The 24,465-nt window shown below is 44.5% G+C and overlaps 1 protein-coding gene across 3 annotated transcripts in view; it reads right to left on the bottom strand.

Moving 5' to 3' along the window:
- The window catches only part of IRF2 (interferon regulatory factor 2), an 85,230-nt gene extending 60,830 nt beyond the window's left edge, over positions 1-24,400 (bottom strand). Inside the window, exons 1-2 of one of the 3 annotated variants that reach the window (XM_057537279.1) lie at positions 24,206-24,400; positions 23,924-24,083 (exon numbers count right to left, since the gene is read on the bottom strand). The gene's annotated coding sequence lies outside the window, so the exon portion shown is untranslated. Of the gene's footprint in view, positions 1-12,479; positions 12,502-23,923; positions 24,084-24,205 lie in introns of those variants that run through there. The other 2 variants (XM_007177856.3, XM_007177857.2) reach the window with 2 other exon arrangements.
- Positions 24,401-24,465: the final 65 nt, after the last annotated feature.

Here is a 24,465-nt window from a genome sequence, read left to right as displayed (position 1 = left end):
GCCAGGCCTCAAATCTGTCTGCCTTCCTAGACAAGAATCTCCATAAGGCCCAAGACCAATTCTGTCTACTCACCACTCTGTTCCCAGGGCCTAAGAGTATGGCAAAGACTGATGCTAAGTTAATAAACTATGACCCGACTGTGGATGCCAGGCATCAAAGATAATGTGAAGGGGAACAGACAGAGAGGGGGCTTGCAGCCTAGTAAAAGAAGGCTGGTACACAAGCAATTATGATAAGGAAAACGATGATTTGCCCTTAAAAAAAAAAAAAAGTGTACATATAAATACTATGGAGAATTCGTCTAAGAAAGCAGTGGATATGTATTTTTACATTTTAAAAATTATTTCTTATAAACACTGCTTTACATTATTTTAGGCTTTCAAGATATAATCTGGAAGCTTATTTATTTCAAAGTTGTACATATGGAAATTCACAAGAAACTTATTGATGCCCATCAGCATTTCGTTACCCAGAATGCATAGATGGTCAGTATGGTGACCAATCATTTATTGTCCAAAATGGAACACTTTTGAGCGTGAATGGGGCCTTATTAATAATTATACCTTTCCTCTGAACAGATGTAAACAGAAACTGTCCCTGGAAAAACCAGGATGAGGGGATGTTCAAGTCACGGGAGATAACTGCTCTTTTATTCAAAATCCTTGGACCAGATATGTTTCAGAATTCAGCAGCCTGGGGATTTTAGAGAGATAATATGGTGCCGATACCATATAGAACATAACACCCCCAGCAATCTCCAGAGCAGAACCCCTTAATCTAACACAGTAATATTTCTGCAGTAAAACGTGAGCATTCACACTGATTGGGATTAGTAAAAGCTATAAATAGCTTCATGCCAATTCGAGGCAGACTCTACTGACAAGTGAGTCATGATAAAAACTTTCAGTTTTCAGAGCTTTTTGGATCGCAAAGAAGGGATTTGGGATCTGTAATTAATTTCAAGTTATTTCTATCCTTGGAATATATTATTGTTCCCATGTTATACAAGAAAATAGCATCTTCTTCCTTAAGTTGTACTTACATTATAAATTAATCTGGCATGCACTGTGCTTGAGTTAGTGAATAACGGCACATTTTTAGTCCTGAAATGGAAAACGTTGATGCAAACTGCTTTTGCATATTAAAAAGTTAGGAAATACTTTTGCTGAATATTTTTTTTAATTTGACATCTGAGGTAGCCATTTAAAAATTATTACTGCCTTTACAGTAGTTCTACCTAGCAATATGTATACATTTTTTTTTACCAATCTAATACAAAAAAGACTTACTTATAAGAAAAGCTTTAAATAAGATTCAAAATTTCTTTAAAATATCCTCCCTAGGGTTCCCTTACAATAACATTTGTAATGACATCATTCCTCTTCCTACATTTGAAATATTTGATTTCAAAAATTAGACTTATTACAAAGAATACTTTCATGGGTATCAAGTTAAATCACGTTTATTTGCTGCTGTTCATTATAGTTTATGCAGCGTGAGAACTGCATCATCTGTTGAGACCGGTACGTGAACCACCCTCCCATTTCTTATAAGCCCTACTGCTCTGTGGAAACCATCATGTGAAACAAGAAGACTAAATACTCCAAGTGGCACAAATGTAAATTCACTCAAGGAACTGTCTGGAAAGTTTAACTCTTACAATTAAAATAATTTTGAATGAAAGCACAGGTATATCATTGCCACGTGAGACGTCTAATGTACACTGAACTGTTTCGGTTCTGCGGGACTTGGGTAGAGATTCAATTCAGAGATCCTTGCACACACACTTCCTCCAGGCAGTGTGAAGAAAGAAAACATAGCAAGGCTAACGATGGTCAAGGTGAAGGAGCCCCAGAGACCTCCTACCAAAACGGCCAAGGCACTCGCCAGAGATTACATTTACATGCACTGAATTGAATTGCTTATAAATATATGCATTGAAAAAGTCGAACTTGCCTCCAAAAAAATGCTCTCCTGATTCCTCAGCAGGTAAAGATGATGGTGGCATGATGATGGCAACGACTATGATATGTACCTGGTATTAAACTCTACGCTCTTTCTATATTATCCCCTTTAACCCTCACAATAACCCTATGAGTTAGGTATTATTATTATTATTTCCATTTTCAGAGGAGGCAGCTGTGGCTTAACCCCTGCCAAAGCTGCTTCTCCATCGCTGAGCTCCTTTATCATGAGACCCCAGCATCCAAGACAGGCTTCAACCTTGAGTGGACAGGATTCATCTACACGTGCCCTTTGGGTTCTCAAACATACACACTAGAAAACGGGTGTGTTTCCCAAGCTTATCTTGGACACCATGCTAGTTCTGACAGTTGCTTCCTCACGTCAGGAACATTTCAGGAACATGAGCGTTTAAGTCCTGCGGGCCTACAGATCCAGAAAGAAAACACAGAGCCGAGTCGTGGTGGCATTTCCCTACACTTTCTGTTTTGTTGGGTCTCCGTTCTGAGGGCAGAGCAACTAAGAATACAAATCACCCACAAACAAGGATGGAACAAGAAGACAGTGAGCTGTCTGGGGCTTTTCCTAAAAGAGGAAGTCTTTTGACCTTGGATGACTCCAGGGCTGCACTGGTGAAAATAGTGTGTGTGTGTGTGTGTGTGTGTGTGTGTGTGTGTGTGTGTGTGCGCGCGCGCATGATCCGTCTCACCAGATCCAGCAGCAAAGAGAAGCAAGGGTTTAAAAGGTGAAGTCGCCGAGCAAAACTCTGCAAAACCTTCCCACCTCTATTTGACATGCCCCCCGGGGAATGCTGGCAACCACTCGAGCCTCCCAACAGGCATCCATGATGGGTCCTACCAACACCTCCGTGAGGGAGAAGGAGGCAGGAAAAAGGGTCATAAGGGTAAGATTTTAACAGTCTCCTGACTGTCTAAGCCTGCAGCCAGCAGAACAAGGGAGCAAGAAAGAGCTGAGGAAAGGGGCTGGATTTCAAAAGATCTCTCTTTGAGAACACTGTCTGAATCGTACAGTTTCTGAAAGAATGTAAAGACCAAAGTTTTTGCCTCAGGAAAATCATTCTGCACCTCTCTTATCTGATGCATCCAGAATAAGGGTTAAAGAAGAGCTTCTCTCCACACCCAGGGACTCACAGAAGGAAGAAAGAGTCTCATCACAGCATCCCTTGGTTAATTTCCTCACAAAGGCTGCCATGGCAGTAACAGAGCAGAAGAGGCAACAGTGTGAACTCCAGCCTGGTTCTAAATCCCAGCTCTATCACTTATTAGCTGTGTGACCTTAGGCAGGTTATCAAGCCTATCTGTTCCCAAAGGGCTTTGCAAGGATTAGATAAGGAACCCTGTAACACATCTAGAATAGTACTTTACATCTCATATGTACTATGGGTTGCAGTACAAATAGGTACAAATTTTCCAGACAGTAGCTTGGCCATAGGTATCAAAAATTTTAAAGGATACCTTTTGACCCAGCCATGGATCAAATTTTTCCTAGGCAATTTAACCATGTGTGAAACATGTTTTCTAAAAAAATAAACAAAAAAAAACAAAAAAACACTACAATGATCTAAATCTACATGTATGTTACATATACAAATGTCATACTCTTTCTTGTAAAAAAAATAAGATGAGAAAGCTGTGTGAAGTCACACAGATAAATTACTTTCCAGATACAACTAAATTATGAAACTCTAAGAGCATTTTTTAAAAATCCATCACCTTTTAAAAGAATATTTTCTAGAAGAACTCATGGAAGGCAGTAAGGACCTAAAAGGGTAGACTGATTTTTAAAAAATATTTCATAAATTTGAAATCATGCTGGGACCACTGGGTGTGTTTGGCCCCAGACCCAAGTACCTAGATGGCATCAGATTCTGCAATTCAGCAAAGCAAGAATCATGGACAGATTTCAAAGCATATGGACTCAGGCTCATACTGCATGTTCAAACCTTCTTTCCATATGGAAAATGGGAAAAGAAGCGACCCTATTTTTCCCTTAATCAGCATGTCCTCTGAGCACTGCCTTTGCAGTAAAGCAAAGTCTGAAAGGCACGACTTCTCCTTTTGGCAGTTAAGTGGGGAATCATTTCAGACTGTCCCTCCTTCCATGAATAGATGGGTGAACCTGGAGCCATCCAGCTAAGCCAGCAATACAAAAGCCTGGAAAAGACATCTTGGTCCTCAAGTTCAGGGGGAAAGTACAGGAAAAGTTAAATAAGATGGTGCATGTGAGAAAACTATGGACCACAGAGTGGATCATTGAGACACACAAAGTAGCTTGGGAAGGAGGAACGTGGCAGGAAATGGGCAGGACGTAAATTCTCTGAGCTGTTTATATCCCCCAAGTCACTGCATACCACCTGCCACTGCCGGATGATTCTCTATGACCTACGATGGGAATGTTTTGGCCCACAGGGAACACAGGAAAGACAAGGGGACGTGAGGAAAAAGGAGATGGCAATGCTTTCATTACTTAAGTTTGGAAAGTCAAATAACAGGGATTCTTAGAAAGGCCAGCATACTGGAAACTTCTAAGAAAACCTATTTGCATAAAATGGCAAAATTATTTGCTACCATCTGATTTCAAATCCATTACTGGCCGATGATGTTGAAAACCGATGCTTCCCCTAAGACAGTTGCCTGAAAATAATTTGCTCTGAAAAAGGTTGGCACTGAAGGGCAATGTCTATCTCTTCCCCTGGATAAGAATAAATGACTCCCTCCCTCATTCCACATCCACAGGGTCCCTGACAGCTTCCTTCTTGCTGCCACTTTTCCTCTGGGGATTTCCTCTGAGTTGTCCCCTCAGCCAGTAAACTCTCAGCAAAGGTTACTACTGTTGCTTCTTCTTTTTCTCCTTCTTCTCCTCTTCCCCTTTCTTCTTCTCCTTCTTCTCCCTCTTCTTCTTCTTCTTCTACTACTACTTATTATCACACATGTACTACTACTTATTATTATATAATATTATAGAGCCATTCAATTCAGCTCTTTTTGTTCAAATCAGGTTGAGAGCCAACACACAAACTATAACCGTACACACTAATGATTCTATTCCTACAATAAGGCATCCTGATTACCAATGAATTCCAACTGGAAATGAGAGCCGGCATGGCTAGCCACCCTAAATACAATAAGACCTCTGAATCAAGAACACATCTCTCCTCTACAAGCTGCATAAACGTCTTCAAATATTTTTAAAAGATACTTACTGCCACTAAACAAGTTCCAAACGGTACCTGAAAATTGGATTTGGCATCCACTGTATTGTTACCATTTCTCCCTCTCTGCCAGCCCCTCCCAGGACCACACTGGTTCCCTTCCCCCTCCTTGCAGAAGCAGACGGTGCTTGCAGAGCGCTCAGCTTTGGTGTCAAGCACACCTGACTGGAACCTCACCGCTCACAACCTGCAACCTCTCCGAATCTTAGTTTCTTCATCTATAAACACAGACCATAATAGCAACTTGGCAGAACTACTGTGAGGAAGAAATAGATAAAAAGGCAGCTTCTAGTAAAAGGAAAAGTATGGGATGACTGCTTTGGTCTCCGCTAGGACTTCCCCAAAGAAATTGCGAAGAGTAGAGCCAGTGCCTCACCTCACAGCAGAGTGGACCCAGCCAGAATCTCTCACAAGGAGCAGGAGGGTACCCAGGGTCCATGTTCTGGAATATTAGCATCATCTCCACCCTGCACAGTGTTGGTCAGATCAATCTTCCCAAACATCTTATCACCTGACTCAAGACCCTTCAGCGGCTCCACGGTGCCCACTGAATGACGTCTGGACTCGCAGCCCCCGTAACTCAGCCCCGTCCCGCCTTTCTGACTTCTTATCCCACCAATTCCTCCACCTTCTAAACTCAACCAAAGCTCACAGCTTCATGTACTTGAAAATAGGCATAGCTCTGGCTAAAGTCCTTGTGAGCAGGAATCACATCTTACTCATCTTCAGAACTCCCAACCTATCAGGTTCAGCTCCTTGCATATAATGATATGTAGTAATTATTTACTGATAAGAAAGTGGATGAATCCCTCCTGGAGAACCCTCTGGGGGCAGGGAATGGGGAGGAAAAGGCAGGTGACATGAACTATATGTTGTGATGGATAAAACTCAATAAGAACAAGTAATAAACCAGCAGGGGAAAAATGACTACAAAAAAGCATGCAACCCAAAGAAGAATAATTTCACTATTTTTATGACATTTTCCAGGTGAATCGAGTTAAGTATGTTAACAACTTTTGAATTATATTTATTTAGCATTTCATTCAAAAAACCTTACGGAGCTGAGTCCTGTGAAAAGCTCTGTGGTGGGTACCCAGATGACGGGGACATGATCTCCGTCCTCAAAAAGTTTACGTGGTAATGATGGAGGCTGGAACATAAACAACCAGCTCGAAAACTAGGCACCATGTCCTGAAGGTGATACTAGAGAAACAAACCACAGATGATAAAACTTTCCAGGATGTGGCTGATGCTACAATACACCCCGATTCTTTTTTTTATTAATTAATTTATTTATTTTTGGCTGTGTTGGGTCTTCGTTTCTGTGCGAGGGCTTTCTCTAGTTGCGGCAAGCGGGGGCCACTCTTCCTCGCGGTGCATGGGCCTGTCACTATCGCGGCCTCTCTTGTTGCGGAGCACAGTCTCCAGACGCGCAGGCTCAGTAGTTGTGGCTCACGGGCCTAGTTGCTCCGCGGCACGTGGAATCTTCCCAGACCAGGGCTCGAACCCGTGTCCCCTGCATTGGCAGGCAGATTGTTAACCACTGCGCCACCAGGGAAGCCCCTCACCCCGATCTTTGAACTCAAGCTTTCAACACAACTGTTTCTTGGTTCATTCTCTGCATCGGACTCACCCCAGTCATTTCATTAACCTCCCAATCCAAGGACCCTGCATTTTATATAGGTGAGTTTTTTGGAAGGCATTTCGGGGGAATTTTACTATATTATGCCAAAGCCCGGAAGAGAGAACACTGGAAGGCTTCAAAGAAGAGGGGGCGTCTGAAGTGGGCCTGGAAAGGCAGGGGATTCTCAGGCGGAAAGGAAGGAAAAACATTCCAAACAAAAGGAAGAATAACAACAAAGGCCAGAGGGAGGAAGCGTGATAGCAGGTTTGAACCATTAGCAATACGGAAAAGCTGTGCCCCAGGAAAACTGGGCGGATACGGTAGAGAAACAGCTGGAAGGCTCACTAAGGCTGGCTAGTTAACAGAGAGACACTTGTCCTTACACCTTAACAAGGGTCCCTGCCGACTGATGAGGGGAAACACCCTGGTACACCCCAGGGCACATGCACACGTGGCTAAGGTGCCTCCCACCTGCTGTCTGGTCCTCCTTTCTCACTAGAAAACCCAGCACATGAGCCCCATTAGCTCTCAGGTGCCACCAAGGAGTCTGTCTGGAGAGGAAATTACAAATGCAGAACTAGGTCAATCATTACGATTTAATTCATCCAACATTTCTTGAGTACCGGGTAGATGCAAGTCATTTTGCTGAGCCCTCACATAACGGCCCTCCAAAATTTATAATCAGGTCAACAAGGCAGTCGTTGATAATAAATGTAGAGCATGATATATTGAAATATGACACAGAAATATCTTGGGACTTTGAATAAAATCTTCAAACCTAAGTGAAGAGCCCAGCACATATCCAATAAATGCCATCAATGCAGCCATCAACCAAGTTATGGCCTTCATACCGGATGGTGGTGCCACTGTCACCTGGTCACGCTGTGGGGACGCAGATGGGCAGAAGCCCACCTGGTGCACCAATACTCCCGGCTCCCTCCAGGCTTCCTAAGTCCCTGCAGCTGAGGCTTGACGCTAAGGTTCCATGAGCCAGCCCTTCCAGGGTCTTCCACGGTGTCTCTCAGAGAACATGGCCAAGCACACCGCATGTCCTACCGCAAATGCCAGTCTCACTGCTGAGATGACAGCCAGATCTAATCACTCTCGGAGCCACGGGGATGCCTTGTCCCAGACACTTCCGCTGTGCGAAGCTGTTGTTTGGGGGCACCTTGCCATCATCTTGGTTCTCTAACTTGGGTTTCTCATCTGTATTAACGGCAGCCGTCTCTATCTCCCCCTCACGTAAGTATTGTAAACCTATTCATAATAACTTCCCTCTCTTTATAAACTAAATCAAAACAAACAAAAGAGGGTACAAAAAATATTTTTGTACCTGTGTATCATTTCCTCTTACAAAGGTATGAAAGCATCTCAAAGACAGGTCTGGTTATTATCAAGAGCACAGTCTGGTCCTTCCTGCAATGCCCATGTGTCTATGAGTGAAATGCATGCGTCATTCTTACACCTTCTCATAGCTCCTCTTAAGTGTGGCAGGCTCACAGCTCTGCCACATCCAACTGCTAAGAGTCATTACGTTACCATCTTCTAAAATGTAAGGGAGGTAGATGTTCCAAATCCTCAATAACCCTTCCTCCCAAAAGCTTGCTCTATGCTCAGAATAAAGCCTTTCCTTGCTAGAAAACACAGGAACACATGCACTGAAGGAACTTTTCGTGGCCACCAGGAACGGTCCCTGACACTCCCTTGACCTGCCTGTTCCCATCAGACCAGAGAACTCTCCATCCTCCAAGAGTGTAAGGAATCTCCAACCCTTCATGGTTTTGCTCTTACTGCGCTTTCGACCAAAGATGCCCTGAGCACCCATGGGCCACCGGTTGACCCTGCCCTCCTCCTACCGCAGGTGGGAGTTCATGGTGAAGCTCATCCCTGGTCAAAGATAGAGCTCCTTCCTCTTCCCTCCCATAGCCTTTTGCTGCTGTGCTTCTATTTAGCACATATTTCATTCTTTTTGTTCCTATAGATGGTTATTTCCCTGCCTGTCTCTCTAAGTAAATGATAAGCTCTGTGAGAACATGAAATTGTCAAGTTTGCATCTCCACGCACCAGGCGTCACACCAGCAGTCCAGAAACATCTGTTTGAAGGAATTAACTCTTCTGAGAGTTGTATTTAAAATACTTGTTTGCTGAAAGGAATCTTCAACTTAACTTCATCATCACATTTCTTTTCATATTACTTGAGGCTAATTTTACAGACTTTTTAAAAGCCTTGGGGGACTTCCCTGGTGGCGCAGTTGTTAGGAATCCGCCTGCCAATGCAGGGGACACGGGTTCGATCACTGGTCCAGGAAGATCCCACATACCACGGAACAACTAAGCCTTTGCGCCACAACTACTGAAGCCCAAGCGCCTAAAGCCCGTGCTCCGCAACAAGAGAAGCCACCACAATGAGAAGCCCGCGCACCGAAATGAAGAGTAGCCCCGGCTCTCTGCAACTAGAGAAAGCCCGTGCGCAGCAACGAAGACCCAACGCAGCCAAAAATAAATAAATTTATTTTAAAAAATAAAATAAAAGCTTTGGCCCCAAGCCTGAAGGGAATACAAATTTTTGCAGTTATCTATCTGCTTCCCAATTATTTACAACTGACTCCTAGTTATAATCTGTATGTTATCTTGTCAGGCTACCTTATTCAATAAAGACCAACTTCTCAAAAGAATTGAGTGAAGTGAAAAATTTGAGCAGAGCATAAAAGTAAACCAACAATAAATTTGCTACTGTAAAGTTGATATTTCACTGCATTTTTTCATCTACTATAGCTCTTATAAGGACAAATGGCTTCTCATTCTGTTGATTATTCACAATAAATACACAAATGCTTTTATTCATTTTTCCTAAGATATCTGTTATTACAGCAATATTTTTTTTCATCCACTCAAGTAGTAGTATTGAACCATTACTGAATGTATTATGTTTAAATTCTCATGCCCCCAAATGTTATCCGGAGGCTGCTTTTACTCACTTTTATCCTGAAATACGACAATACTAGGGCTTTTTGATGAGCCCCAAGTACTGAAGGTATCATATGAGAGGCTGCTACGATTAATTCACTACCATATTCAAGCACTGCTATGTTTTTCCTCTCACCAGAAATTTTAGGATTCAAAATATAACAGAAAAAAATTAACTCTTTACTACAGAGTTCAACAAAATGTACTAAGTACTTAATCCAGCCACATGACCCTGGGCAGGTTGCTTGATTTCTCCAGCTGTAAAAATGAAGGAGCAGACTATAATCTCTAGGAAAACTTCCAATTCTGGTACTCTATGAGAAGGTTAAGTACTTTTAGCTGATTCCCCATTTCCCACTCCACTCTGATGTGCTTTATTCAGTATAATTTAATTCCTCAATAGGTGCTTTATCAGCTCTATAACATCTCAAAATTTGAAAAATGGTTTTGTGCCACATGCTACACATACAGTAATGATGGAGAATCTTTTGAGTTTTCAGACCATACTTGTATGTCACTTTGGAACCCACAAAAAGAATGACTCAATCCTACAACTCAACAACAACAATAAAACAAATAATCAATTCAAAAATGGGCATAGGGAGGGTGAGAGGGAGATGCAAGAGGAAGGGGATATGGGGATATATGTATATGTATAGCTGATTCACTTTGTTATACAGCAGCAACTAACATAACAATGTAAAGCAATTATACTCCAATAAAGATGTTAAAAAAAAATGCGCAAAGAACTGGAATAAACATTTCTCCAAAGAGATATACAAATGGCCAAGAAGCACATGGAAAGATGCTCAACATCACCAACCATTAGGGAAATGCAAATCAAAACCACAATGAGAGACCACCACACACCGATTAGGATGGCTATTATCAAAAAAAACAAAAAAAATTAAAGAAAAGAATTTTTGGCAAGGATATGGAGAAATTGAAACCTTTGTGCGTTATTGATGGGAATGTAAAATGGCGCAGCCGCTGTGGAAAATGGTTTCTCAGAAGGTTAAGCCTAGAATCGCCGTATGATCCACTGGATTAAAAGAACTGAAAGCAGGGACTCAAAACAGATACTTTTACGGCAGCGTTCAAACCAGCAAGACTCACAATAGCCAATGGTAATGACAACCTAAGTGCCCATCAACAGATGAATGGAGAAACAAAATGTAGGAATATTAGTCTTTAAAAGGAAGGACATTCTGACACATGCTCCAACAGGGATGAACCTGGAAAACACTCTGCTAAGTGAAATAAGCCAGACACAAAAGGACAAATATTGTCAGCTGCCACTTAGATGAAGCACCTAGAGGAGTCAAGTTCATAGAGACGGAGAGTAAAATGGTGCTGGCCCAGGCAGAGGGGGGTGGGGTTCTCGCTTAATGGGTACAGAGTTTCTGTTTGAGACGATGAAAAAACGTTCTAGAGAAGGATAGTGGTGACAGCTGCAAACACTGTAAATGAATTTTTTGCCACTGGACTTTATACTTAAAGATGATTATAGGGGCTTCCCTGGTGGCGCAGTGGTTGAGAATCTGCCTGCTAATGCAGGGGACACGGGTTCGAGCCCTGGTCTGGGAAGATCCCACATGCCGCGGAGCAACTAGGCCCGTGAGCCACAACTACTGAGCCTGCGCGTCTGGAGCCCGTGCTCCGCAACAAGAGAGGCCGCGATAGTGAGAGGCCCGCGCACCGCGATGAAGAGTGGCCCCCACTCGCCACAACTAGAGAAAGCCCTCGCACAGAAACGAAGACCCAACACAGCCAGAAATATAAATAAATAAATAAATAAATAAATAAAATTAAAAAAAAAAAAGATGATTATAAAAGCAAATTTTCTGTTAGGTAACTTTTACCATAATAATAAAAAAAAGAATGACAAACACGCATTTATGAATTCACTACTTGCTGTCACTGTTTCTTTGAGTCCTACCGTGGACAAGTCATTCTTTACTTCCAGGTAAGTTGAAGGTAACTTACTGACCCCTCCCCTCCAGACACACACAGAGAGAGAGGGAGAGAGAGGACGGATTTTCAAAATTAAATAAGGGCCCATTTCCCCTTCATGGTGATGCCATCTCAAGCCGTGTGAGGGAAAAGCCTCTCCTGGATGGTATGTGAAGAGAGAGGTTCTCCCAGCACAAACCTCCAGGGAGGGCTTCAGAGCCGTCTGTTATCAGCAGCGCTGCCAGTTGCCATCTCCCCTCAGGGAAAGGGAAGTAGAAAGTGGAGATAACTATCGAGACTCAGCCACTTTGTGACAAAAGACACCAGACTACAGCCAGCCAGCTGAATGCGACATGCCAAACTGAGAGGGGGGGAAAACGGTAGAGAAACAGCCAGAACAACAAAACAAGATGCTGTTTCATGCCTATTACATGATTTACGAAGACTCTGTCCTTTAGAAAATAAAATGTACACAGTGGGCCCAAACACGTGCCACGTTAGCACTGTCACCTCCCCTACAATCTGAGACAACCCCGTGCGGCCCATTGATGGGTGGAAGAAGCCCTCTAAAAGGGATGCTCAGACACCAAAAATCACTGCCGGAACTGAGGTCTCAGCCGCCCAGACGAAGGCTCCTCGCTGCGGGGAGCGCAGGTCATCTACCGAGCTCACTCAGTTCCAAGCTGAGGACTTCGCTACCTTTTTAGACCTACTCCCTCCACATGGAGCTGAGTACACACCTGTTAAGTAAGCGACGACTGGATGAATGACCAGAGTTGTCCACTGTTTCCTTTCAGGGCCCAGACTGCAGCCCAAATTGCACTCTGACTTTGAAAAAAAAAAAAAGCAAAAAGCAAAAAGCAAAAAAAAAAAAAAAAAAAAGTCTTGATGCATTCAAAGCACCTGTAAGAGAGGCAAATAAATAAATCCTCTCCTATAATATTTTAAACTCACCCAGACTTCCTGAATCACCAGCAGAGCCACACCCAAAAGTGGAAATAGCAGTTCATCCACATTCCCTCCTGGGGCCTTTGGACTTTGCTTTTGTAACGGATAGAAGAAAGGGGACCATCTGGGTCGGTCTTCGGAGCCACCTAGAGCACCCCACGTGCCCAGGGCATCCTCTGGGGACACCAGCTTCTTGTCTTACTTCTCTGTCCCTCATCCCTGAGGACCTTAACTTTCCAGGTCAGCCCAACAGTGCACATGAGTTAAGTTTTCCCATACAAACAAAATCCCAACATCCCCACAAAGAGTCAATAAAGATTTACCTTCAGGATTACGATTTTAAAGTGAGATTACACTTTCCTGTTCTTCTGTCAATTGCAAATCCCCAAACCTACTAGAATTCACTTAAAACTAATCTACAGTGTTTTCATTGGAAGAAAGCAATCACGAAAGCTCTGACCTGCTGAGCAGCTGGGAATTTCTTTGCTGAAGGTTTGGTTTAGTCTTTATTTTTCTAGCTGCTGGCCCTGCTAACATGATTCAGTGAAGGTCGTATTTAATCTCATACAGAAAAGCTACCTAAGCAGTTCTTAGGTAGGCTTCAGTAAAAATAAATTGCCTGGGCTCTGTGGATAAGTCTGTTGCTTCTACCCAACAATTACAGTCAAAGAGAACAAATGAAGGCAACTGTAAGATACCGGTGCTTGATTTCAAAAGAACTTCCCTGCACATAAGTTATAGGCTGAGTGTTTGTTAATAACAAAGTTATTGTTAATAATTAACCCACCAAGAAAGTAGCAGCTCCCAAATGTATACCTCCGGTTTATCAGCAAATACAGCTTATTTACATGTCCAGGAAGGTATTACTATCAGCATTGGGACATAAATGTCAAAGGAATAGACTGATAAGACTTTTGGTAAGGCCTCGGTAAAAAGGAGAAAACCGAACAATTTTTTCACCTTCTGGATGTTGAACGCCTAATACAAAGTGACAAATCCTATTGCAAAGTGACAAATCCCAATGTTTATGTGCTCAATACATATACCATTAGGTTTCTAACACAAAGGAGATCTAGGCCATAGGTCCCAAGCTGGAATTCAGCCTTTGAAGCTAACCTTTGCTTTAGGGCTGAAAATCAAATCAACAAATATTTATCTAGGGCTTACTGTGTATCAAGCACTAGTGGAGAATGCGAGGAAATACGACACAATCCCAGCTCTCAGATAACCTGCCCATGGAGGTGTTGCAAATGGGGAAAATCCAAGGACTCGACCTTTTTCACCATAGTTCAAAGGGTGGAAAGGATTCAAGGTGTTTGTGACTAATCGCCGAAGGAATGGCACACGCAGTGTGTTGCTTCTGAAGAGACTCCGAGCATCTTATTATTTCAAGCTGATGAGATCGGGTAGGGTCTGTGGAGGGAGGCACAGTGAGATGCAGTTATAACCAAACTACCTAACTCTGCTTTCCTCTGGTTTTTTTTAGGTTTAGCCTTGTATTACAATGTTTCCCTGTATTTCTCTTCACAGCTTGCTTCATTTCCTAACCCTGCACCATTCAATATGGTAGCCACCAGCCACATGACCACTGCACACTTGAAACGTGACCAGACTGAATTAAGATGTGTTGAAGGTGTAAAAGATACACTGGATTTTGCAGATTCAGTATGAAAAAAAAGAACGTAAATAATCTCATTAATACTTCTACATCCGTTTTATGTTGAAAGGATAATATTTTGGACACACTGGGCTAAATAAAATAGTATTAAAATTAACTTCACCTACTTCTTTTTACTTTTCTAATGTGGCTACTAGAAAATTAAAAATGATACCTGTGGCTCACGTTCTATTTGTATTGGACAGTATTGTCCTAATCAATACTCATTCTTCTCCGCTGTGCTTTGGCATTCTGCCTCTGAACTCCTTACGGTTACGCCCAACCCTAGTTTCATAATAAATGCAAAAAACGTCTCCCGTATCTATAAAGGGATCAAAACTATTCTAAATTTTTTTCCAGACACAAATTCAGGATTTGTAAGCTTCTTCAGTTATGGAAACTCAGAAGTCACACTCTGATTGAGTCACACGAAGTCATTCTCCCGTGGGGACTTGTAAAGGTTGCTGTGTGGGGAAAATAAAACTTCCCTGGATTCCTCAGTGCTCCTGTAAAACAGCTGAGCCACCTGAGACACAGGAATGAACACAACATAAAGATAGTGAATAAAAGATAGTGAATGTTTGCATTCACTTCCCCTGGAAACATTTTACTCTTCACCTACCATGAGAATTGGATGTGTAGCCATTTGTCTAAATTAATTGCTCTGATCCAGAAGGATAATCAAACTTCTCTTATCTCCTCAAGAGGGCCAAATGGTTACAGCCTTGACTAGGTCCCTGGGTTAAGTTTGCAGGGTTCCAGGAAGACCTATGTCTCTAAGCATGTACATTTCAAAAGGGATGAAGCCCAGACCTTAGCCCAGACCCTCCGAAAGGTTAGGATGAAAATCCTGGATCCTTTCCACCCTGACTCAAAGGAGCAAAGGCGCTTGCTTGCTCGTGCGCTCTCGCTCTCTCTCTCTCTCCCCTCCCCCCAACCCCGTGCCCCCTCCTTTGGCAGAGGAGGGGGATGGTTGCTCTGACCGTACCACACCCACATTCCATCAGCTTTCATGGCATCACTTATCACTTCAGGGACTAGGGATGGGGGACCAACACTGCAACACCTCTCTGGCCGCTGACCTGGTTGTAAAGCTCAGTAAAGAACTCTTTCCTCCAACCCCCATGCCTGGGGCGTCTGCAGTATTCACATACATCGAAGACATATCTGTGAAGTGGGGTAACATCTCAGACCCTCCACAGTTCTTGAGAAAACAGTGTGTCCCAGCCTCACCACAGAGCCATCAATCTCAGTGTCTTCAAGTAGTAAGAGATGAACAGGGACAAGGGCATCTCTCCGCACTGGCTGGGAAAGCCCTGATTCTAGAGCCTGGCTCTGCACATCAAGGCACAAGGGGCCCAGGAAGGGCCAAGTTCACGCGCACCATCCCCCTGAGCAACATCCAACTTACTTGTCCTCCGCCTACGTTTACCAGGCATGAGGTCAGAGGGAACACTGCAGAGCTGTCTTGAGAATATTTTTCTGGTTATAAAAGTAACTGTGCTGTTGTATTAAATTTGGAAAATACAAGTGCTTCAAGGGGAAAAAAAGAGCCAAACATCCATAATCACACCATCGAAGTGCTTCTTCCCAGTTTTTTCTTAATGATGTGTATACAGATACACACACATGTTTTAAAAATAAAATTAGGGTCACAACTGAACATCCTCTTCTTTCCACTCAGCATATTCCACAAACATCTTCCCACCATTAAATACAAACACAGGAATTTCATCGGCTATCTATACTCATGTGTGGACTGCACCGTAACTCATTTAAACGTGCTCTAATGTTGGGTGTTGAGGGTGTTTCCGAGTTTTCACTATTACAGAAGCTAACAGTAAACATCCTTGTACATAAATCTTCGCTCCACCTCTCGTTAGCTCACATATGTAGGTTCCTAGAAGTGGAATTACGGGAGCAGAGAGTTCAACATTTTAAGACATTAAGTGTAACACTGCCAAACTGAATTCCAGAAAGTTTATTTCAAAGTACAATGCCCCAACTACAGTATGAAGTGTTTAGTTTCAAAACCAGTGGCCTGCAGTACCAGCGATGCCATCCATGGTTCAGTCTTAACCTGTGCCTTCTATCCTTTAGGGAAACACGGTATCGGCCGATTCTATTTTCCTGACTCCCTATTTACCTCCTGCAGCCTGGTAAAAATAAAACAGCAGCAAGGAAGACCAGCACGGGGGAGGGAGGATAGCCTAAGAGCTATGACAGTATTGCTGATCCATTTCATCAACATGCATCTTCCTCGAGGGGACCACGGTTGCCTCCAAAGGCAATTTAGACTGAGTCTGAGGCCTCAGGTCAGGGCACCAATTCCTCCATCCTCTCCGGCTCCAACACTGCCTCTAACGTGGCTTCAACCATGCCCAAGTGGTGACCACTCACAGCCTCCTGTTTACTTGTCTAAAGTTGGCCGATGCCTAGCAATTTGCCCCCCCAGATAAAAGGGCCAAACTTCAAAGTCAGAAATGGAGGGTCCTCCGGCATTTCATTTCGGCTTGTCCTGCAGTCACTATCAATTAACTACCAATCTGTCCCCTCTACCTCAAGACACCTTCAATGACATTTGTGGTGGCAGACACAGGGTCTACCTGCCTGACTCCCTCGTGTCTCCCACTCAGGAATTCAGGAGGCATTATTCTACTCTCCACCTTAGTCTCTTTTTTCATCACCTCATTCTCCCAACTGTCACCTTCCAACACCCTCCCCACTCATATTCTACCACCCCACACACCCACTAACATCCTAACCACGTGCCAGGACACTCTGGTCCACCACTGTAACTTTTCTCATCATCTTCAAAGATTGTAGGGTAAGGAGAACAGGAAAAGCTCTCTTCAAAAATAACACATTAGATATTACTTGAAACAAAGTTATTTGTATGCACTTTCTTCTCACTCAAAATGTCAACCTCATGAGATGGGAAAATCAGTTGGATTTTAAGCTTCCGGGGCCAGGACAGTGTCTTCTATCTAGAAGGTATTTCTTTGGCTCCTACAAAAACCTGACATCCATAAGCTCAAAAAGAACAAATTAAATAGGAAGCTCATCTTTCCTTTGATCACATTAGGTGTGTGAGTATCAAATGCTCTTACACAGATAGCAACAGATTGCTAAGGACGCTGGATAGGAAATTATTTATGAAAATGACAGAGCAAGTAGTTAACTCTCAAAAATGTTTAATCAAATGGGCGGAAGACCTAAATAAACATTTCTCCAAAGAAGACACACAGATTGCCAACAAACACATGAAAGGATGCTCAACATCACTAATCATTAGAGAAATGCAAATCAAAACTACAATGAGGTATCACCTCACACCAGTCAGAATGGCCATCATCAAAAAATCTACAATAAATGCTGGAGAGGGTGTGGAGAAAAGGGAACCCTCCTGCACTGTTGGTGGGAATGTAAACTGATACAGCCACTATGGAGAACAGTATGGAGGTTCCTTAAAAAACTAAAAATAGAACTACCATATGACCCAGCAATCCGACTACTGGGCATATACCCTGAGAAAACCATAATTCAAAAAGACACATGCACCACAATGTTCATTGCAGCTCTATTTACAATAGCCAGGTCATGGAAGCAACCTAAATGCCCATTGACAGACGAATGTTTAAAGAAGATGTGGCACAAATATACAATGGAATATTACTCAGCCATAAAGAGAAACGAAACTGAGTTATTTGTAGTGAGGTGGATGGACCTAGAGTCTGTCATACAGAGTGAAGTAAGCCAGAAAGAGAAAAACAAATATCATATGCTAACGCATATATATGGAATCTAAAAAAACGGTACCAATTAACCTAGTGGCAGGGCAGGAATAAAGATGCAGACGTAGAGAACAGACTTGAGGACACAGGGGAGGAAGGGGAAGCTGGGACGAAGTGAGAGAGTGGCATGGACATATATACACTACCAAATGCAAAATGCATGGCTAGTGGGAAGCTGCTGCAAAGCACAGGGAGATCAGCTCGGTGCTTTCTGTCAACCTAGAGGGGTGGGATGGGGAGGGTGGGAGGGAGACGCAAGAGGGAGGGGATATGGAGATATATGTATACATATAGCTGATTCACTTTGTTGTACAGCAGAAACTAACACAACATTTTAAAGCAATTATACTCCAATAAAGACATGAAAAAAAAATTGGATAGGCTTTTATCACACAAAACCCTAAAGTAAGATATTTTGTTGAACTAAATTGGTCTTGCCCTTGATATAAAAATGCTTAGAATCCATCACCAGAAAGAACAGCACAGCCTTCTGTTTCTCATAAACATGGGGCTACAAGGCACGCACACAGGGCATGGGACATACGGAGACATTTTTTGCTTGCCTCTGGTTCTTTCTTGCTTATCGAAGCTGAATACTAAATTGATAAAAGGGACTATAAGCCAAAACAGAAACAAACAAAAAACAAACCCATGGCTCTGTGTCCTTCCTAGAGAGAGACATACTCGTGAAACAAAGTCCTTCTTGCTTGTTCAGAATGGAAAATTCAAAGTATCACAACTGTACCACGAATCCCATTTTTGTATGACAAGCAAGGTCAACATGGACAGAGCCAACAGGGAGGGACCACAGATTCCCTAATCAAAGCACTGCCTAAAAGGTGGGTAACAAGTTCCATCTGCTTGCTTTCCTGCATAGCCTGGCCTCAATGAAACAATGAAAAGGTTTGGCCCTGGGAAGAGATCCTTGATTCAGTGGTTCTCTGCCTTTGCTCTGGCCCACATACCTGAGTGATAGGGATCCAGGATACACTGGTGAACGTGAGAGGCTTACTATGGAGCGGGAGGAGGGGTTCTAAGGTCGGGAGAGACAAAGAGAAGAGGGGGCTGCAGACAGTCTCAAGTCTGAAGGTTCTGTGTGGTTTCTAAAAGCCCCCTCCTCTCCATGATTCTGATACACACATAAGTCCCGTCCCGCGAAGATTACAGAACCATGCAGCCCCATTTTATAGATGTGAAAACTAAGGTCCAGAAAGGAGAAGGGATTGGAGAGTTAATGAAAGAGCTGAGTCAACTCTGGGCCTCTGGACTCTTGAGTTCATGCACCTTCCACTACCCAGAGCCTTGTACATATTTGTCTGTCAACAAATATTTAATAAATAAATGAAATAAGGACTCAGTGTTTGCGTTCATTGAACAAAATAATCGCCTGAGTTACTGCAATGGTTCATATCATGGGGTCCCTGGATCCCCAGTAGAACTCAAAGTTACTGATGGGAGTGGGTAGGTGGTAACTAGTTTTAGGACCTCAGAAGGCCCGATAGGTCTAACAGCTTATCTAAGAAACGGCTGCCCAGGCTGCCTACAACGTCGAGGTTCGCTATTTTGGGCTGGAATTAGATCAACTAGATTTGCTGATGCTGGTTCTCTCAAGCCAACCGGGAGTTCTGACTGCAAGTCTAACGTGTTTCTGAATAATAAAAATGGGCATATGAAGTCTTCCTAACTACACACAATCTGTTTCAGAGACCATTTGTCAAAAGATGGAGCTGGGGAGAGGGGAAATCATTTTAAAAGGCTCTCTCAAGGCAAAACGCTGGTGACTGTGGGTCCTCTGGACGGGTCAGAGCCCAGCCTCAGGTGCCTGTGGACGTGACTTCCTGCCTGTGTATTTCCCTTGGTATTTTATATAAAATACTGACTTCAGGTTTAAATCTGGACCCTATAGATAACTTACCATTCCTTGCTGAAAAAAATAAACATTTAATCAAATCTCGTCACTCCCAAGCCCACCAGCACCCCTCCACCGTGAGGGCCACTGCTTGACCCTGCCTTGGGCAGACATCACAACCAAATACTGATCACACTCAGGCCAAAAGTAGGGCACGAATGGGGCCAACAGGGACAGAAAGCCCTGACTTCCTACCCCTGTGTGAGAAGGAACACTGTGTCCCATACAGACCAAAAGAAGAACTGATTTTATTGTTAACAATGACTATTTCACAGCAATTTATGTTATTTTTATATACCACTTTATGTATTTTATATCTATTGTAAATATATACTATCTATTTATTTTCACATATGCTGTCACATATCATTTTCACATATATAGTGTTAGGTACATAGTAAGCATTCAATACATGCAAGTTCACTGAGTCCCTTTAAAGATGTTACAGCAAAAACTAAAATCAGTTAAGGGCATACAATTAATAACATAATGAATTGAAGAGTCTTCAGCAATGATGAAGAAAATTCAGACTACAGCAAAGTGAGCTTGGGAAGGTTTTTTCTTGATATGAAGAGGGAAAATACATTGGTCCAATCATTTTTATTTCCATATCATTTGGTCTCCATGGACACCATCTAACTTCTCTTCTGACAGAAAAAAAACTCACTGACAATATCATATGTCACTGTTAAATACTTTAATGCTTTACATAAAATAGTTATGCTGTGTTTAATTTCTTACCATTATTATTTTCTCTCAGAACAAGTAAAATCCCTCCTTGCTGAAAATTCTATAAGAGAAAGTCAGTGCTTAATCCACAGTCATGATTCCCTGGCTTTTCAAGTTAAGAATAACCTGATAAAATTCTGAAAGTGAATGCCTTACACATTTGTAGATTGCTATAACTTACGCAACCTTCTTTCATAACAGTATCTCATTTGTTCCCAAAAGCAACCTTATCAGATATACAGTTAAGTATTATCACCTTCCGTAGCACTCACCCCTAAAGGTAATTACTGTCTTTATTTTTTAGCTGGGTGTTGTCAGCTCACCAACTAGAATGCAATCTCCCCAGAGGGTAAAGAAACTGTCTTCCTGTTCCCAGTTGAACCCACAGAACGTGGCACTGTGTCTGGGGCATAGTGAATGTTCTAGGAATAGTTATTAAATGAATAAACTCCCTTATCTGCTTTAAGCCTTTTTTGGTATAAAGAACATAATAGAACCATGTCCCAGATACCCCATTTAGAGTTCAGTGGTCTGTTCTCTATCAAAAGGAAACTGTGCAAAAATGCTCTAAAAACAAGGAAGCTTATACGCCATAATACTAAGAATAAAAGTACAGTGTCCTTGGAAACATGAGAAAATCGATGCATGTCAAACATCCAAATGTTAAACATCCAAAGTTTCAAATTTTCCACTACTAGGTTTAAACATGTTTAACTAGCTTTGGTATACTGAATATTGGCCTAATAAAGCGGGAAAGTAGAGGAAGAGAAAAGTTCGGTCATGGTTCACTGAGCTGTCAGGACTTTTGTTTGCCATAATTGGCTTCCAATTTAACCACAAACGCTTACTTTTGATTATGATGACATTTTTTACAGGTAAGTAAGTCTGAAATATGCAGAGTTATCTCTAACTTTTGAATGTCAAAAAAAAAAAAACCCAACTCATTGAGAATAAAGTATGTAAATGTTTAATATTAAGACTCAGTTACGAATCATAACAGACAAGAACCCGGATCTAAGAGGCCAAAATCTAACTTCTTACACAACAGGCTAAGTTATAAATTATAATCATTCACTAATTACAGTGAAATTCTGGACTCTGCCCCATCAATCAATAGATTTTTCAAGGTTACCCCTTAAAATTACCAGGTTAAGTCCTAAATATTCCATCTGCTGAACTTTCCTTAGAAAACACAAGTTTTTCCAGGATTTCACCCTTTCCCTCTCCAAGGAAGGAATGATGGGGGGGGGGGGGGCGGGTGAGAAAACTAGAAAATCCTGAATCTGTGCGCATGAAGTTAAACAGGCGTCCCCCTCCAGGTCGTGGCAAGGAGCGTGCATCTGCCTAACATCAAGACCATCCACCTTTCCCATTCAGTCTGTCACCAGGCCCCTGTCTGCACCTGCCCCTAAGCACCAAAAAGCGCAGGCTGCTAAATCCCAATGTTATCTGCAGTCGGTCTGAAACTAATAAATGAATGCAGGCTTGACAGCAACCTTGGTGATTCCTGAAAATCCACAACAGGAAATGTAACTATCCTCCACCCTCCCTCGCCATTCATCAAAAGCAGACCGAGTCACAGCAACTGGGAGGCCGGTGGCAGAAGGCAAATGCCAGCACTTTTCCTCAAGTAGGAAGCTTCTGCGTTTTCTTAACCAAGGACAGGGCGCACTACCCGTTGCCCACACTGCAGGCAGGAGGCTGAAGAGGGAGGGAGCAGGTAAAATGTCCCCAAGTTCCAAACACTATACTCTGGGGGCAAAAACGACTGAAAGCCGCGCCGCTCGCATGTGGCAACCTCGACTGCTAGTGCCAGGGGTCACATTCACAGCGATGACCAGCGGTCCTGCCTACACCGACTGACCTCAGCGCCTCGCCTGGTGCCCAGAAGGCTGTTTCTGCGCCCGGCTCGGGCTGCCAGCCTCCTTCCCGCTTCTCCCCCTCTAAAGGGGTAAGGGGGTGAGGGCGGCCCACGCATCCACACCTGGGGCCCAAACAGAGATGCCGGCGCGTCCCAGGAGGGGGATGAGCTGCATCCTGAAACCCTCTGAACTTGGAAAGGCTGCCCGAGCCCTCTCGGGGCCGGCTTCCAGGCCGTAGCACCCCGAGCGGGCGGGCGCCACGATCGGCCACGGCTGGCATCGCTCGGTGGGCGAGCCCGGCCCGCGAGGCGGAAAGGAAGTGGCTGCCGCGGCTTTGCACCAACCACGTTCGGCCGGCGGGCGAATGCCACTTGGCGCCCCGAGCGGGGTCGGAGGGCGCGGGGCGGGCACTCCCGTCCCCACCCCGCCGCCGCCGGCGCCCCGGGACCCTCAGGGGATGCCGGCCCCGGGCCTGTCAGCAGGGCGCCGCTCGGTCCCCGGAGGCTCCCCGCCCCCACCTCGCCCGCTCCGTAGCCAAGGCGGGTCAGGCCCAGCGCGCGAGTACGGCCCGGGGGCGCCCGCGGGGACCCGGAGGCGCCCGGCGCTAGGCCGCGGCCGGGCCGCTGACCCCTGGGCGCGGCGCCCTCCCGAGACGCGCCGCCCGAGCCCCCCGCGCGCCGGGACAAGTGCAGTGACAAAGCCCCAGGGCCAGGCCGGGCGCTGGCCGGCGGGAAGGAGGACGCGGCGTCCCTCCCGGGCGGTGGCGGCAGCGGCCCAGCCCCCAGGAAGCCGGGCGCGCCGGCCAGGCCCCGCGCGCAGCCCCGCTCCGAGCCCGCCCGCCGGCCCCGGCCGCTGGCACCCGACGCCCGCGACTCTTCCCCGAGCCCGGCGGGCGGGCGAGCCCCGGGACCGCCGCCGGGCGCCCCATCAAGTTTCCTTTGGCCGCGGCGGGAGGCGCCTCTCCCGGCCCGGGCGCGGGGCGCAGGCTGAGGGTGGACTGCGGGTTCCTGCCTATTTACGCCAGAGGCTGCCTGGAGAGAGGCACCGCCGCCGGGCAAGGAGAAGGACCCGCTCCCCTCCTTCGGACCTGGTGGCGACGGCCTCCGTAAACATACACACGCACACACATGCACGCGAGAATTTTGTTTTAAAAGGAGGCCCGACTCCAGCGGACCTGCACCCCCCCCAACCACCTGGGGCGCAGAATCACACAGAGCAGGTCTGCGTCCATGGAGTCACCTCTCCGCATCTGCAAATCCAAAAGTGAAATTAAACCTCCACCAACCTCCTCCTCCTCCTCCTCCTCCTCCTCGCAGCCTCAGCAGCCCCAGTGGCAGCAGCAACAGCAGCAGAACCTGCTTCCCCTAAAATCAGATGATCCATAACAGCGCCGACTGTTCCTCCAAAAATCAGTATTAATATTTATGAACCTCAGCATTTTCCGTCTGCAAAACATCGTGTCAAACCATCAGGACGCGCGCACACACGTATCCCCTCCAGTCCTCATAAACATGCCCTCGAGAAAAACACACACGCACAGTCACAACTATTATTTGAAAAATGTTACCTCTCAGTGTGCTTTTTCACGCTATCAATACAATTCCGCAAGGCTTAAGTGTTGCTAGGATGTGTGAAATGGAAATGAAAGCCCGTCAGTTGAATAATCGCAGGAACAAAACTAAAAGTTACTCCCCGGCTTGCCTGAGAACAGTCCAGATCGAAAGCAAAACAAGGAGAGGAAACTGCGAAGCGCTGAGGCTGGAAATCCCCCCACCCCCCGCCCTCCTGGTGCCTCGCTCCCTCCCTCCCTCCGTCCCTCGCTCGCTC

This window comes from Balaenoptera acutorostrata, chromosome 21 (genome assembly GCF_949987535.1).
Source record: "Balaenoptera acutorostrata chromosome 21, mBalAcu1.1, whole genome shotgun sequence".
Lineage (NCBI taxonomy): Eukaryota > Metazoa > Chordata > Mammalia > Artiodactyla > Balaenopteridae > Balaenoptera > Balaenoptera acutorostrata.
This window is presented reverse-complemented; position numbering and strand designations above follow the sequence as displayed.